The sequence below is a fragment of the Ctenopharyngodon idella genome, chromosome 1 (genome assembly GCF_019924925.1).
Source record: "Ctenopharyngodon idella isolate HZGC_01 chromosome 1, HZGC01, whole genome shotgun sequence".
NCBI classification, from domain to species: Eukaryota; Metazoa; Chordata; class Actinopteri; order Cypriniformes; family Xenocyprididae; genus Ctenopharyngodon; species Ctenopharyngodon idella.
The window spans coordinates 28,842,789-28,860,860 of record NC_067220.1 but is presented as its reverse complement, the minus strand read 5'-3'; the positions used below and the strand labels follow the sequence as shown (position 1 = coordinate 28,860,860).

The following is an 18,072-nucleotide window of genomic DNA, read 5'->3' as shown; positions in this document are numbered from 1 at the left end:
ATAATGTGTACATTTTTATTGCATACATGCTAGAGGTGGAAAAAGAAATTAGCTGGCCATAAGTGTGCACTCTAAAATGCATTTTTAAGGATAAGCTAAATATCTGTAGCAAGTGTGCAATTAAATTTAAAGGTTTAATACATTTTTAAAAATGTATGAGTGCCTATGCCCAATAAGGATAATGATATTACTTTAAGGCGAGACACTACAGGCATTTTCTTTTTTTTTTTTTTGTTCATATGTCAATTTTGAGATTTTAAGCTTTTTTGGCTTTTCATTAAGTGTTTTTTTTTTTTTTTTTTTTTTCAGACTAGTGGAAAGAAACTGTCCACTTTTAAGTGTATCTTTTATAGCACTTTATGTATTTGTGTCTGTAGATTTCAATTACAGTACAATCTTTAAAATCCATTTTCTCAAAATGGGTCCGAAATCTCCACTTCAGTAGCACTTACATCAGTTGCACCAGACTTTACAGTTTTATTCCTATCTATATTCTGAAGGTTTTTACAGAGGGGTTTGTTTATTTTGTGTGATTTTATACATTTTATTCCTAAAAAACTTTCTGATTCATGTAGTGATAAAAGAGATATTCAAAATCCCCTCTGTAAAAACCTTTGACTCAAATATGTCAACAAAAACAACAACAAAAAAAAATTCTGGAAGTGTATGCAAATTACTGCATATTTAATTAGATAATGCCTAATTTGCATATTTAAACATAACATTTCCGAATTGTTTTTTTTTTTGTGTGCAATTCTTAATGTAATAAATCAGCTGGGGAAGTATGGTGATTTTTTTACCCTGTTCACCGGGGGTGTCTTGCCTTAAGGCTTGTTGTAAATTTGTTATGTCTGAGACATGATTAAACTTAATAACAGGGAGGCATGAAGACCTAGCATGTTTACAGGTTGTGAGGTAAAAAGGTGCTATGTTAAGATTATAATCAAAGACCTTTGTTGGTATGTTTTTTAAATTAACATTAAAGGGTGTGCACACAATTTAACAACAATCTCGTATTGGATTAATAATATTTTGGTGTAGTGGGAGGCATCAAAGCTTGCACCTGTTTTTCCAGACACTGTTTTGAAAGCAAATGTAGCTACCATTCAACAATGAATCTACAGTATGCAATGCAGACCCATGCACCTGGATAGCATATGTTCCCAGTGGTCCCTGAGTGGTAATTCAGCTGACATGGAAATGACCTAAGGACCTATTGCATGCATAATCTTTTTGCAAATACATTTCAGGTGTAGTAAAAGCTTTGTTTCTGGCAGTTAAGATCTTCATGATACTTATTGCAGAAAAAAAATCATCATTCATTGTCCAATTTAATTTTACTTAACAAAACAAAACAAAAAGTTAAACCAACAATAAAACATATTGCAGCAAGCTGTAAATTTAAAATAGAATGAATGAATGAATGAACAAATAAATAAATAAATGCAAAATAATCATTGATTATTAGTGGGTTTTATTCTTTTTTAGCAATTATCAGATTTATTTTACATTGTTTACTTATTATTTAACTGGTATTGTTCAGATACAATAACATTTTTTATTTTTTTCCAGCGTTACCAACAGCACCTGCTGTGGCAGATGTGAAATATACTGTAGCACCTGTTTTGTAACCTCAGTGATTTATAAAATTTTACCAGCTTCATCATTTCCATTTTTTTGTCATCTGACACTGAAATGTGTTTTTCATTTCCCTCTGCATTAATCAAAAAGTGACAGTTGCCCATTTATGCTGCTCCCAGATCAGTTTCCTTGCTTTATTCATTGAAAAAGAAACTGTAAAGCTGACCTTGGATCAGCAAAAGGCAGCTGCAAGCTATGATCTATATTAAGCAGACTCCCCTGTTTGACCATCTGGCCGAAGACCGACCTGTAGAATACCACTAATAACAAACAACATTCCCTAGACAATGAAGTCCTGTTTATTTTCACTGGTGGTCTGACCACATATGTTAAAACGATAACTGTGAGACAAATGATCCTATAATGGGTAAAGTAGCTTTTATTTACATTGTCATATTTCTAATAAAGGAATATATTATAACATAGATTTTTGTCAAAGCAATGCAAAACAAACTATGAATCCTGAAATGAATATAGCTTATCACTTCTGTTATTACCATGACTCTTAAAATATTTCCAACCTTATCTCAGCTTTAATGAAAAAGGAGTGATGGACATTTAAAGGGCATATCTGAGAAAGAAGGCAAGCACTAACAAGACAGATATAAAGATGTGCCATTTTAGCCTTTCTGTATTTGCTTTTGGCACTTTACTGTAGAGCAGGTTTTCAGTGTATCAGTATTAAACCGTAGCATTCAGGTTTATAGGCCATTACCCTGAATTCTCACATAGCTTTTTGTCTTGCCGTTCTGGCCTAGATCCCCAGGGCCTCCACATGGACAGGACTGTATAATAAACAGCCTCCCAACCCACTGAGTGCAGCTGGACTATTGCTAGAATCCAGACAAAGAGTGGAAAACCATGGAAACATCAACCTACAGAGAAATATTTTAGACTGTGAGGCTATAAAGAAATAGTTATTGAAACTTTAAAGATGATGTGTCCAATTTCTGAACAAATAGTGCACCAAACAGAATTGCAAAATTGACTTTTTTCCAAACAGGTTTCCTGATCATTTTCCTCACTCACACCATTGGTTGAACATTTCTTGTATGAGGTAGTTCGCGGTTTAACCACCATAGTATAATGCATCATTGAAGAAATCACATCATTAACCACATCAACACTGAATTCACATCAACGCTGAATTCACTATATTTGAAAGCCATCATTTTAAGCATTTAATATGCTTAAAAAATAAAAATGTAATTTTAGATTATTTTAATTTAAGTAAACTTAAAACAATCTTGCATGTCTTAATTGTTGAGAAAAGCATGCTACTGGCATAAACAGCCAGACAGACAGAGCTTGAGCTAGTGTCCTGTCGGTCGCACTCATTGGACTCCCAAAGATGGAAATGGAATGAAAGATATAGACTGTCCTGCATGTTCGCTTATTGTGCCCAAGAACATGATCTATTTAAGTCCACATTTCATACAACCCGAATTCCGGATATGTTGGGACGTTTTTTAAATTTGAATAAAATAAAACTAAAAGACTTTCAAATCACATGAGCCAATATTTTATTCACAATAGAACATAACATAACAAATGTTTAAATGGAGAAATTTTACAGTTTCATCCATTAAATGAGCTCATTTCAAATTTGATGCCTACTACAGGTTTAAAAAAAAAATGGCATAGGGGCAACAAATGGCTGAAAAAGCAAGAAATTTTAAAAAGATTCAGCTGGGAGAACATCTAGCAACTAATTAAGTTAATTGATATCAGGTCTGTAACATGATTAGCTATAAAAGGGATGTCTTAGAGAGGCAGAGTCTCTCAGAAGTAAAGATGGGCAGAGGCTCTCCAATCTTTGAAAGAGTGCATAAAAAGATTGTGGAATACTTTAAAAACAATGTTCCTCAACATCAAATTGCAAAGGCTTTGCAAATCTCATCATCTACAGTGCATAACATCATCAAAAGACCCAGAGAAACTGGAGAAATCTCTGTGCGTAAGGGACAAGGCTGAAGACCTTTATTGGATGCCCGTGGTCTTCGGGCCCTCAGACGACACTGCATCACTCATCGGCATGATTGTGTCAATGACATTACTGAATGGGCCCAGGAATACTTCTAGAAACCACTGTTGGTAAACACAATCCGCCGTGCCATCTGCAGATGCCAAGTAAAGCTCTATCATGCAAAAAGGAAGCCATATGTGAACATGGTCCAGAAGCGCAGTCGTGTCCTGTGGGCCAAGGCTCATTTAAAATGGACTGTTTCAAAGTGGAAAAGTGTTCTATGGTCAGACGAGTCCAAATTTGACATTCTTGTTGGAAATCATGGACGCCGTGTCCTCCGGGATAAAGAGGAGGGAGACCTTCCAGCGTGTTATCAGCGTTCAGTTCAAAAGCATCTCTGATGGTATGGGGGTGCATAAGTGCATACGGAATAGGCAGCTTGCATGTTTTAGAAGGCACTATGAATGCTGAAATGTATATAAAGGTTTTAGAGCAATATATGCTCCCTTCCAGACGACGTCTATTTCAGGGAAGGCCTTGTGTATTTCAGCAGGACAATGCAAAACCACATACTGCAGCTATTACAACAGCATGGCTTCATTGTAGAAGAGTCCGGGTGCTGAATTGGCCTGCCTGCAGTCCAGATCTTTCACCTATAGGGAACATTTGGCGCATCATTAAACGAAAAATACTTCAAAGATGACCATGAACTCTTCAGCAGCTGGAAACCTGTATCAGGCAAGAATGGGACCAAATTCCAACACCAAAACTCCAGAAACTCATAACCTCGATGCCCAGACATCTTCAAACTGTTTGGAAAAGAAGAGGAGATGCTACACCATGGTAAACATGCCCTCGTCCCAACTATTTTGAGACCTGTAGCAGGCATCAAATTTGAAATGAGCTCGTTTTGTGCATAAAATTGAAAAAATTCTCAGCTTAAACATTTGTTATGTTATCTATTTTCTATTGTGAAAAAAATAATGGCTTATGTGATTTGAAAGTATTTTAGTTTTCTTTTTATTCAAATAAAAAAAAAAATGTCCCAACATTTCCGGAATTCGGGCTGTAGAATAAACTCTAACTACGGGTTAAGAGCTGTAGTTCCAACTACACAAGTTTGCTATGCTGCTTGTGAATGTTCATTGGAACTATGGTTTAGGGAATTGCTAAATCGTTGAACTATGTTGGTAACTACAAAACTTGCGACCATTGTTGGCTAACGATGTTCAAACAATTTTTTTTGAACATCGCCCATTTCTTTGTGGAAATCAACCAAGAAATATGTTTTTTTAATCCAGAATAAGCAGGGATAAGATATAATATTTAAAGATCACAAAGAATTACATTAAGAAATTTCTGAGAAATGTGTTTGCTGCTTGTATAAAGACAATACATTCTACAGTCTAAAGTAAGACTAAGTGTAAACTGTTCTGATGTTCTTCCAATGCTCTCATAATGCATTTCAGCTGAGTCAATATTTATCCAGAAACTGTAGGAAAACACTGCGTATCTAAGTCGCATAATCAAGCTTTAGGCAAATGATTCACCCGAAAAATTACACAGCACTCCTTTAGAGTGCACACTTATCTGTTATACAAAAACTGGTTTGATAAATATTCCTCATATTAGAGATTAATACTTTTAATCTTACCCAGAACAAAAAAAATGAATACATCTCATAGCACATGCAATCTCTCTGCAATGAAGGTAAAAAGATTTCTTCATCACCAACACATCTGTCTTTAGTGGGCAGGAAAGTTATTCTGTATTTCACTAGTCCATCAAAACAGCAGTTGAATATCCAGGCAGGCAAACTTTATACGAGTTTACTCACAAATGCATTTTACCCCACTTTTGGTAATGAACTGCTTCCTGCAACAGCTAAATCACATGTTGTCAGTTGGAACATAACACCTGGTCTTGATTACTGTGATATAAGATGACAGTAAATCACAGAACTGTGTGTACTACTGAGAAATCATGGCCAAGGTATGTGGAAACTACTGAATGTGATTGCACATTAAACCAAACATGCCCTGGCACATTTTTTATTTTTTACAGGTTAAAGGCAAGAAAAATTATAGAAATCTATCCTGCCTTTTCCAGGTCTTACAATAGTTTGTGTCCTCTAGAGGGATTTTTCTTTCTCCAGAGATGGAACAGACCCTGCGTATTCTGATTAAAACACTTTAATGAAGACCATCTGTGGAATGGCACTGAAATTAATACCTTTCTTTCCAGGTTGTCACATGTGGGGGAGAAAAGCTTAGAATGTTCAGTAATAAAATCCCTGAAAGTAAAGAGAAAGAAGAAAAGAAAAACTAAAATTGATCTCCCTTAAGTGATGCTATGTAAAGTAGACAACTTTTGAAGATAATACAAATTGAGCTGAAAAGAACGAGAAATGTTTTATTTTTATTTTCATTTTTAACAGCTATGACTTTTTGGACTTTTCGAGGTAACAAAACTTAATTGATGCAAATGTTGAACCCCAGTGACTGGAAAACCTCTTAGGTCAAAGAGAGAATATAAATCAGTATTATACCAGAAACCCCAGATTACACAGTGTAACATATTTTCAACATGTCTGGCTCAGATCACAAACAGATGCTAAGCATAAAATGCTCTACTGTAAGTGCAGGATTATATAACAACTACCTGTAGCAACAGTAATGACTAAAACACAAACCTGCTCAGATAATTAACTCAACAGCTGTAGAACACATTCAAAGAATGCATTTCAAAACAACCACCTCCAAAAACAACGGATACTTCTTTAGGTGTTCTGCCCAGTGAAATCAGTAAGAGGCATGAGATGTTTCTTAGACATCAAATTGAACATAAACTTCCCAATGAATCACTAAATGGTGTAACAGACCTACTGTATTTAACATCTGCTCTAGACCAGCCTGTCCACCAAAGGGTGATAAACCGAGAGTTATTTCAGATGTGCTTCCAGAGCAGTTGTTTTAAATTGTGATTTTAATTGAACAATTTCTGAGACTTCTTAGACTTCTTGGGGTTCGCCGGAAATGGTCTACTAATACATTAGTTCTCTGACTGCTAACTGTTAAAAAAAAAAGCAATCCCTAATGAATAAACCTGCAATCCCTAATTCTGAGTGCTTACTTGTTTAACATTGTAAAGATTGATATCACACATTGCAAATTGTTTAAAACACTTCTTGTCTTGAAGTCTTGTCAAATAGTAACTGAGAGAATTTGGATTTTTAACAGATGTACCTCTAAACAAATCCACATGGACTCCTTTGGAGAAATGCAGTGAAAGGCAAGAATGTGGAAATCTTTTTTGACCCCCAGAGGAAGAGACCCTGATAGGATCCGCACACAGAGGGAGGAGCTCCTATGGGAGAGTAATTAAATTACAGAGCTTTTAAGTGAATTTCATAAATTGCTCATTAGTGTAGATCAACATGATGATATAAACAATACAATTTGGAAGCATATATTAAATTAGTTTTATCTCCTCCTGTGGCAGACATTAATGAGGTTGCTATATCACTACGCTGACAGCCAGTGTTGAATTAAAGTTGTAAAGTATTGACTTTTTGCTTCTGGAATGAGATAAACTAGATGTCTGTTTCATGAGTGAGAAAGCAAGACATGTCTATCGGAATGTCCATTCAAAAGCAGCCCAGAATATTTGTAAGAAAAAAAAAAAAGTGGTCCAATGATCAGAATGGAAACCAGTTTATTGGAATCACCTCACTGTTATTTGAAATCAGTTACAAGTATATGGGCAATTATATGCATGTCACTTTTGCCTTTCGGAGCAAATGGACAACAGAAATGTTGATTGTAATCTGATTAACAAAGGTAAGCTACAATCACATTATTCAGGTCTGTTAGTTCAACTTTGTAAAACTAGGACTAATACGATTTTAAGTCAGATTAAGGGGCTGTTTACACGGCACTGTTTTCAACTAAAAATGGAAAACTTTGTATGCATTTTGGACATTCGTTAATACGACAATGACGTTTTGGTGGCCTGAAAACGCAAACTTTTGCTACCTTTGTCATCTCAGTGTAAACTACAAAAATGTGAATCTGTGAAAACGGTGACGTCATGCACATGCATATTACATGTTTAGTCTATCCACCTTATTTTTCAATGCGGAAGTAAGGTGTTTTCTGTGAATGCGCAACACTTCCAATTTATTAGCCACTATAGGGAAATAACGAGAAGAATATCAAAGTGCAGTAAACTGTAAAAATAAGGTGGTTAGGCATGCGCATTTGGCGCAGATGCTCTGTAAAAGAATGCGTATGCGCAGGCGCGTAGTCTTTCTTTACAAAGTGACATCGCCAACTTGTCTGGCATAAATAATGCAGCATTTTTAATCATTTTCGTGAATCGTTTCGTGGAACATTGTCATCTGTACAAAGAAAAAACTGTCCCACTTTATATTAGGTGGCCTTAACTACTATGTACTTGCATCAAAAAATAAATACATTGTACTTATTGTGTTCATATTGTATTGCAAAACACTTGAGCTGCTATTGAGATGGATACGGGTAAGGTTAGGGACAGGTTTGGTGGTATGGGTAGGTTTAAGTGTGGATCAAGGTGTAAGGGATGGGTCAACAGTGTAATTATAAATGTAATTACAAAAATTAATTACAGATGTAATTACATGCAGGTATTTTTAAAATATAAGTACAATGTAAAAACATATATGTACACAAGTGCATTGTATTAAATGATTAATTTAAATGTAAGTACATAATAGTTGAGGCCAACTAATATAAAGTGGGACCTTACAAACTTTTCAGTTTTTAGTACATCACTGTCGTGTAAATGTACCCTAAAGCAGGGGTGTCCAAACCTGTTCCTGGAGGGCCACTGTCCTGCAGAATTTAGCTCCAAATTTCCTCAACACAACTGCCTGGAAGTTTCTAATATGCCTAGTAAGAACACAATTAGCTGGTTCAGATGGGTTTAATTGGGGTTGGAGCTAAACTCTGCAGGAATGTGGCCCTCCAGGAGCAGGATTGGACACTCCTAGACTAAAGCATTCACATGACATACTAAAAAGATAAATGGATGTTTTTGTCCAATTGAATCAAGTTCTTAAAGTGCCTGTAAAGATCTGTTCACACAAACAAAAATTGTGTGAAGTTTTGCATTAAAATTTGTCTGATTGTCGCATGCGTTTTGTCTGTTCAGACAAATGTGTAAAAACAGAAGGGGGGCAGAATGAAAATACAGTTTCACTCTCTGACAGTAGGTGGCGCTTATAGAAAAGTAGAAAAAAAAAACTGTAAAAAGTGCTGTGCAACTCTCCTTCTGTAAAACATGCCAGGAAAAAAAAAAAAAAAAAAAGTTTACAGCCTTTAATTTTTTGTATTCGCTATGGTGTTTGTCAAACAACACCAGATACAAGAGTACAGAGACAAGATAGTCAGTTCTGAATTCTTCCTCTGCTATTACATAAGAAAATCATCTGTTTGTGAGCACCAATAAGTTAAGTAACATCAGCGGCTCTAAAAATGTGACCAAAAGATCACCTTTAAAGCATGCAAATGTTCATATCAATCTAAACAGATGCATTAACAGCCATTCATTCAAATGAAAATGTTTATTGTGCCAAATTTTCTCACCAAATATTCTTCTTGGTGTGAATAGGCCTTAATTGTACTTGGCGATTTATTTTCCAATTCCATTAATGGAACATACCAACCTTTCTCAAACAAGAAACTTCTCTAAGTTCACTTTTATTATTTGTTGTATGAAGAATAAGGCCAGCCATATAGCTAGTTACTCCTAACCTCTTTTTTAATGACTTGATGTTTGAAGTTACAACAGCAAAGGCTTTAATAAGATGTCCTTGGTCACACTTCAAAAGGGGAAGAGATGGTGAACTAATGGCAGATTACCTGCAAGGCAGTAATAACAGGGTGATGACAGGGGTCGACCTTTATGGGACACCATGTTTGCATAATAACTTGCAATAAAGGGCTACAAAGGGTTCATGGTATAAGCAAATGATTAGCTCTTTTCTTCTCTTGATTTCATTGAATCTTCTCAATGTGACACAAACAGCTATTTAGCATGCTAAAGCAAAACCGAAGACAGCTGAATCAGTTAATCCTTATAAAGTGTTTGTATCAAATAACTTGTCATCATACACATACATCTGTTAAGGAATGCAATCAACCTGTTGTCACTGACCTGGAAAAGTCTAAACTGATTTGAAGGCAAACTGCATTCAGTAACAAGATGGGTTGATAGGAAGGCCTTAGGCAGTGCTTAAACTTGCAGTGTACTGATGGTATGATAAATCTTTGGATTGTCTTTCAGCCATGAGCTTTAGTTTTATGTTTCCTCTCTCAAAGCTAAGACATCTCCTGGAAACTATGCCAGAATATACTTCACTTCTGCCAGGGCATGACTCACTTTTCTACTGGTGCCTGTTGAGCATGTCAGTGTGTCAAGGACTGAGGGGCTTTTATAGGGGCTTATAAAAGGAATGACAGCTGGGATATGGGACACTGAATTCACCATGATCAAATCGAATTATATTGTAGAATTGATTGTCACACTTCATAAGGCAGCATTCATATTATTCTGTATTTGCATATAGTATTGAAATATGTGGCCTGCTCAGTAATTTTTCTATGTTGTATGATTAAAAGTCATACAAACAAGCTCTTCTTGAAGCAACACAGATTATGACATCACATCAGAGCTCTGTCATTCTAGGTGTAACTTTCAAAGACACAAAACGTACATTTTTGTACGTTTAGAAAGGTGCTAAAACGTACAATACTGACGTAATTATGGCACTAAAACGTAAAAATACTTACGTTTTTACAGCGAAAAAACGTAAAATATTTACGAATCTTTCATAAAGATATATGTATAATTTCTATTTTATCGTTTTGTAGATAAATGTAAGATCCCTAAACCCCATCCCGAACCTACACCTACCCATTTTATACAGAATGTTAAAAGAATAAAACATAATGGACAGAAATGTGTAGGAAAATGACAATTTTAGTAAAAATATAACATTAAAACGATATTTTGAGCCACTAATCCTACACCTACCCCTAAACCTACCCATAACCATTTCTTTAAACTCCGTACCGTTATAAATAAAAGAATAGCAGACAAACAAGCGTAATCACAATAATTTATTTTTTGCGAAAATGTCAAAAGTGGTAACGTTACCAAAAGTAGTTCAAATGATGAGTTCCAGTCACAGTCTTCTCTGGCGGTAATAGTTTTTTACAGGGTACAGAGCAGAATTTAACTTATTAATCCATGAAAATATGATAAATCCGGCTTCTCTCCATGAAGGCGCGACACTCATTTCAAATGTCAATCCACTGAAACACGGCATGTCGCAATCTGTGACGAAGCAGGTGAGAGCCAATGAGCGTTCGATATCAGTGCCGTAAACCATGTCGTAACGCTTCTCGAGGGTGGCGCTACTTTCAAATTTGAATCATAACGAGCGCGAGCTTTGACTGTGACGGTCGCTGTTGCTGAGAATCAAAATGAAGATCGATGGATAAAGGGCTGAATTTGGATCTGTTCCTTACAAACATATGGATTCTAAAGATTTGGAGTACAGCGAACAAATAAAATGGATGTGATTTGTGAATTTATGTTGTGCTTTGGTGTATCTTATGGTTGTATTGTCAGTCGCTGCATAGGAGAAAACGCCTTCTGTGTCTCACAGCAAACAAACTAAATATTACAAAATGGTTAAACAATTACAGAAATTTTATTCATAAGGTTTCAAATTGTAGTCGTGTTTAACATTATGTAATCCTCCGAAACGAGCAGCACAAGTCATTTCATATTAAGTGAGTAAACTGCTTTCAATAAATTCGACTAAAAACATCATTAAAGCAACGATTTTAATATTAATACATGGGAATTTATATACATTCACACTTTACGTTACATGATTTACGTTTTTTTTTTTTTTTTTTTTTGCTGTTAATACGTAAGTATTTTTACGTTTTAGTGCTATAAATACGTCAATGTTGTACGTTTTTGTGTGTATAAAAACGTAAATGTACGTAAAAATACACACGTATTCTCATAAGATCACGTTGCACATCCACATAGCCCGATAACACCTGTTGTGTACAACCTACAGCCTGACCAGACCACAGATCTTGACAAAGATGTCAAATTGGTGCGCCCTCGAAAAATTCAAGTGCTCTTGTTTTGAAATTCTGCTTTCCATCTTCTTGTATTGTGTCTGTTTCTTATAGTTGACATGAAACAGAAGTCGTGACTGACTACTTCCATACTGTGATGTATTTGCAAATAATTTAGGTAGAAATGGTGTAGAGAGGGACTTGATTTTATCCATTGGTTGTTTGAATTGTGAAAAGCGAGCGCTGCGTACTGAATTGAAGGCAGATCTGAATGCAATTGGCTGAACTGCAATGCCTTGCAAATGTCAACAGAGAGAAGTGAGCATATCAGAGGAAGAGCAAATTATGAAATTTTGATTAAAAATTACAAGCAAATTGCTTAATGTACAGCATATAATCCTTTTTTTTTTTCTTACTATCAAATGTTGTGCTTGTAGGTCATAATACTGTCAAATGGTTGTTCCATTCAATCCTTGTTTCCACTTAAGTTTTTGGATTCTTCTTTAGAGATTCTCGTTGTGTTTTGCTGTGATGAAATAAAGCAGCATTTAGATCCTCACATCAAGCACGAAAACACAGGATACAAGAAGTAATAATGTACAAAATAACGGACTAAAAAAAATAAGGGTAATAAGGGTTTTTCCTTCCATTGGAGCAATTCAAGCTTGAAGTGCCACCCTTATATTTTTGAGTTTTCTGCTACTACAAGCAACACAACTTGCCAAACCACATTTACACAGGATGTGTTACTGCTTTCAATACGGAATAAAACAGAATACAGTGGTCTGCAACACATTTTACAAGGCACTTCTTGTTTTTCACTTGACATCTTAAAAATATGGCACTCATTGCATTAAATAATAGCCAGGCGCAATACCCAAAGACATACTTGATTCGATTTTTGTGTATAGATCTTAAACTTGTTTTCATAGGCAAAAATTTTGACGCCATCACTCACAAACAAGAACAAAGCCGAGACATAACAAATCTTCAAATAAGTCAGTTCCTCATTTTGAATAACAACCAAGCAGAGTCAGTCTGATGATGCAGACTGACCACCAAGCAATTCATTTATAAGAGCCTTGCAGTTATTTGAAGACTTTAGGAAAACAACTGTTAAAATGATTTGTTTGTGTCAAACATGTGTGTCTGCTTTTCTGTAAAAGTCTAAATAAAGTCAGATCAAATTCCATTAACAATTCACACAAAACAACACTGGATGAACAATAAAGTAATCTTGTACCCATACGGCCTAAAGAAAAGCATTACAGTTAATTAAGGGGAAGCGTTGAGTGTTTCCGACCAGTCTTTTGTACGAGTCCAAATCATAATGATACTGATACATTCTGACAGTTACAGCCATGAATCACAAATATATGTTCACATAAAAGTCTCCTCTATTGCTCTTATCCACCACTTGAATAAGACACAGATCCAGTGTAATATCATTTCAATTAGATCTTTTACTTCTCCATGCAAGAAGATCCCCTCTAATTTGATTCTCATTTCCATGCAACATCTTCCCCTCTAATCAGACCGTTAGACTGTAATCACAAGAGCTACAGTGCAGTTCACTCCTTCCCCAGAGGCTCTGCAAATGGACGTTTAGAACTGAGTAAGCATATTTGTGCAATGACCATCACCGTGGAGGCCTGCTCTAAATTCACTTGCCGTTACACTCAACAGCTGGTTAATCAAGAAATATTACAGCATTGCCGGTGTTAAAATCTAGGCTGACCTAGATATGGTCTTTATATATCTGCTGACCTTAACTGCCCCCATGTACCGACAGGGTTTTGTGCCTGATAGCCACATGGTTTTACTGATACCTTAGTGTCATTATACTTTACCCTCATGTTGTTTCAGATGTGGAACACAAAAGAAGATCCAATAAAGGGCAACATTGGACCCCACTGACTTTCATTGTATGAATAAAAACAGTTGAAAGCATTTTTAAAAATGAATGTCATACAGGTTTGGTCAAGATGACTGTGAAGTAAATGATGACAATTTTTTTTATTTCATGGTGAACTATCCATTTATCCCTAAAGCCTACTATATCATATTTGATACACAAATTACTAAGGCCTCTAAATTATCATCATGATCAAAATTTTGCAGAAAAAACATTTACATTTATGGTACTAAAGCAACTTAGGTTTTTTTTATTATCCATAATTTGTATACAGTTGAGCTCAAAAGTGTACATACCCCTTGCAGAATCTGCAAAAATGTTAATCATTTTAACAAAATAAGGATTGCATGTTATTTTTTATTTAGTACTGTCCTTAATAAACTATTTCACATAACAGTTGTTTACATAAAGTCCACAAGACAAAAAAATAGCAGAATTTATAAAAATGACCCTGTTCAAAAGTTTACATACCCTTGATTCTTAATACTGTGTGGTTACCTGGATGATCCACGACTGTTTTTTTGTTTTGTGATGGTTGCTCATGAGTCCCTTGTTTGTCCTGAGCAGTTAAACTGAGCTCTGTTCTTCAGAAAAATCCTCCAGGTCCTGCAGATTCTTCAGTTTTCCAGCATCTTCTGCATATTTGAACCCTTTCCAGCAGTGACTATATGATTTTGAGATCCATCTTTTCACACTGAGGACAACTGAGGGACTCAGACAAAACTATTACAAAAGCTGCAAACATTCACTGATGCTCCAGAAGGAAACACGACGCGTTAAGAGTCGGGGGTGAAAACTTTTGAACAAGAAGTTGATGTGCAAGTTTTTTTAATTTTGTTTAAAGAACATATTTTTTCATTTAGTTCTGCCCTTTGGAAGCTACAAAAGATACATACATGTATCCCAGAAGACAATTCAATCCAATTCAAAAAGTTTACATACCCGACTCTTAATGCGTCGTGTTTCCTTCTGGAGCATCAGTGAATGTTTGAACCTTGTTTAATAGTTGTGTTTGAGTCCCTCAGTTGTCCTCATTGTGAAAAGATGGATCTCAGAATCATACAGTCACTGCTGAAAAGGGTTCAAATATGCAAAAGATGCTGGGAAACCAAAGAATTTGCAGGACCTGGAGGATTTTTCTGAAGAACAGAGCTCAGTTTAACTGCTCAGAACAAACAAGGGACTCATGAACAACCATCACAAAAAAAAAAAAAAAAAAAACAACAGTCGTGGATTATCCAGGTAACCACACAGTATTAAGAATCAAGGGTATGTAAACTTTTGAACAGGGTCATTTTTATAAATTCAGCAATTTTTTTGTCTTGTGGACTTTATGTAAACAACTGTTAGGTGAAATAGTTTATTCAGGACAGTACTAAATAAAAAATACAATGCAATTTTCATGATCCTTCTTATTTTGTTAAAATGATTCACATTTTTCTAGATTCTGCAAGGGGTATGTAAACTTTAGAGCTCAACTGTATGTTGTATATATTTTAGAAAAATCATGTATCTGTACCAAATTGCATACTTTTGCTCAGTTTGGGCCTCTAAAATAAAATTTAGGTGTTTTTTCCTCCTCAAGTATGAGCTCCATATTTTCAATACATAATAATATATAAGCCATAAATGCCTGATGTATCAAATGTGATACTCAACAAAGAACCCATATGCAACCTTTTTTTAATAACCTATTCCAACAAAAAAAAACTATTGCCCAGTGTTCCAATATAAACGCGTTAAATCCTCTTTTGATGAGTAACCCTCTCCAAATCTGCAAACGCAGTTACATTAGATTATGTGTTTACCTTGATCGGCTAAAGGGCACAGGGATATTGATATTATGAGCTGAGAAATGCAATTAGTTCATGACATGGAAACAGATGCTCTTTGAATTATTCCTGTTACACTATCCAGCTGCCTGCTTTCTTTGTTTACTTGAAACAAATCTCTAGAAAGTATGTTCCCAACCAAGCTTGAAATGAAGAAAGCATTTTAACATATCTACTGATGATTTGTTTGTTGTCTGATTCATCGTGTTTCATTGATGTTTTGGGAATTTAGTGAATCATTTTGCGGGTTTGCTGACATGTCTTTGGAAGGCCTAGTTTTGGAGAGAGTGCATGTAATTAAAGTTAGCAAAATGGTGGAATCTAGTAAAACGCCTGAAATCATGTAAAGCACCTTTATTTGCCAAGAAGCAGCTCCCGATGAGTGCACTTAAAGGGATAGTAAACTATCTCTTAGACGCAGATGCACTTTGTTTTGAACTTAGTTAATACTTTGCCAGGATCTTACTGTTTCAACCTGTTCTTACTCCAATGTCATCAGATGTTGATATTGAGCTACACGACAGGTAAACCCATTGCATTCAATGAGAAACCTTTAATTGATGTGAAGCGCATCAATATTTTTTATTTTCATAAAGAACTTTCTTAAAATATCTTAATTTTGCTGGCTAAAATGTCTCCATGGTTGTGTATATTTCTAAAGAAATATGTATTATATACAGTATATACACTACAGGACTGGATTCTGATCGTGCTGGATCTGAACAATGCAAAGCTCCTCCAGGAGACAGACTGTGATCCAAATCTGGAATAAACCATCACTGTTTTTTTATTGACCGAGACAAACTCTCAGATGGTGAGCTTCCCTTCCTAAGTACTAACAGGTGTGTATCAGTGAAAGACCGGCACATGATACATCTGCAGAGAAAAAGTTCATATCAGAGCCAAATACAAACCAAATCCAGCATCTGAATCACATTCACATACACACTCCTCCCTTTCAAAAGATGGACATTACTTGGTGTAGCCCACTAATAGCTTTTTGTTGTGTGCACAATGTCAAAACATCTACTGTATATACACAACTTTGGTCTTTAAAATTAATTAATAAAATTATCTAACATTATTTACTTCAATGAATTTAATATTAATTTAGCATGAATTTATTTGTTAGAAAAAGTTGAGAAGTTCAAGACATCTAAAGTGGGACAGACTATAATAAGTTTATCCAACATATCCAATAGTTCTCACAACAAAACTCATTGAATTTGTTCCTGTAATGATTTATGTGGAAAGTGTCACCAATCTAGCAGAAGTTTCTGCCTTTTATATGACAATTAGTTTGGCAAGACAAGAAGGTGCTACCTTCGGAAATTTCCTACTTCCCACTTCTGAAGTTGTAATTGCGAGTTTGACATGCTTTATTGTTGGAAAGAATAGGAATAATGGGGGACACCAGGTACATTCTTGCCTATTTCTTGGGGAAACTTATTAAAGCTAAAATGTATTGAAGATATTTGGTCAATATACGACAGATTTTGAATTGAATCCCATTCATTGCCAACCAACATTACCTGTACTATGTATGCATTCACTGTACTGCACATTTATAAGGTTCATTAAAAAATAAACTCTTGTAAAATATATACATCAAATGGTTTATTTATATGTTAATATATGACTGTAATGGCAAGAGAAAGCAATGTAGATGTTTTGGGAAAAAAAACAAAACAAATAATTAACATTTGCTACAGCAATGTTTCTCTCCTCCGCCATGTTTAGAGTTTATGACCTGTCAAATTTGGAAACTTGGGTATCAGAATAATTTTAGAGTTTACCAGTCGTTAATACGACTCGAGAGGCTGTTGATGTCCGATAGCACGTGAAGGCAGCATAAGCTGTAGCTGTTAGATGAGTGGGGCTTCCTCTATGATAATATCTCATTGTGGGTGTGGTGGTGGTCTGATGACAGGACTCTTTGACAACCTAAAGCCATTTAAATGCACTGATCACTGTGGTTTCCTGCTTTTACAAGGTGTCGCCCTATAGAGTTTTGTCTCTAAATGAAGGTTTTTAGGGTGGTTTGACCTGTTTACTCCAGTAAGTGAAGGGTTAAATGAGCGGCATGTAGGTGAACGAGGGTGTAATGGTAGGTTTGTAGGCTTTTTTTCTTTATTATGAAGTAGACTCCACCACACTCAGCAACTTTCAAGGTTCTTTGCTCCAAGCTGCAAATTCACATCAGGTTTATTTCCAACACAGCAGCACTGGCCCTGTAATTTCTTTTCCTAATAAATAAACTAACCCTGATGCAATAAACGAGCAAAATCAGTCTTCTTTACCAACAATTCCACTATGGGACAAAGGGAGATTAGAGAACATCATTCAGCGCCCCTGACTCAGCCAAAAAGTGTCATCAGGTAAGTGCTGCGTTGACATTGAAACAGCAGCTGCAACTTTCCACATCGCAGCTTCAGAGAACATCTTTCAACGGGTGATGTATCGAAATTTTGTTGGATTTGAGCAACCCAAACACACACAGATGAGTGTACACAAAGTTGAACACACCTGTAGTCTTAGTGTTAAATGGAAATGTCATTTACATCTTATGAGTAAAGT

At 35.6% G+C, this 18,072-nt stretch overlaps 1 protein-coding gene across 1 annotated transcript in view; it reads left to right on the top strand.

The window, feature by feature from the left end:
- gyg2 (glycogenin 2) overlaps nucleotides 1–18,072 on the top strand; it is a 387,175-nt gene that overhangs the window by 30,696 nt on the left and 338,407 nt on the right. The gene's annotated exons all lie outside the window — the stretch shown is intronic.